This window comes from Schistocerca piceifrons, chromosome 5 (assembly GCF_021461385.2).
Source record: "Schistocerca piceifrons isolate TAMUIC-IGC-003096 chromosome 5, iqSchPice1.1, whole genome shotgun sequence".
Lineage (NCBI taxonomy): Eukaryota > Metazoa > Arthropoda > Insecta > Orthoptera > Acrididae > Schistocerca > Schistocerca piceifrons.
This window is the reverse complement of record NC_060142.1, coordinates 709,213,848-709,214,415: the sequence shown is the minus strand read 5'-3', so window position 1 is coordinate 709,214,415 and position 568 is coordinate 709,213,848.

The following is a 568-nucleotide window of genomic DNA, read 5'->3' as shown; positions in this document are numbered from 1 at the left end:
TCCCACAATAAACCATGTCTACTTACGCGCTCATTCCATTTCATATTGCTTGCCACTTTAAACCTCCATATTTAATCAACGTGACTGAGCCATCAGCACACTAATAATATTGTCACGAACATCACAGAATTACTTTTGCTGTTCATCTGCATTAACTTGCACTTTTTCGCATTTAAAGTAAGTTGCCTTTCATCCAAACAAATGGAAATTCTGTGCAAGTCATCGTATATCCTCCTAAAGGCACTTGACGATAACACTTCATAGTACACCAAAGCATCATCAGCAAACAGTCGGAGATTGTTACCCACCCTATCCGTCATCACTTACTTATGTAGAGATCAAAAGCGGTCCTGTTACGCTTTCCTGGATCACTCCTGACCATATCCTTGCCTGTGATAAACACTCGCCGTCGAGGACGACGTCATGGATTCTATTACGTAAGAAGTTTTCCAGTCCTCATTTTTCCAGCCTCTCCAACCTCAGCTGAAATCCCAGAATGTAGTAGTGTCCAAAGTTCTCTGGACACCTAGAAACATGGAATCTGTTTCATCCATGGCTGACGAGACAC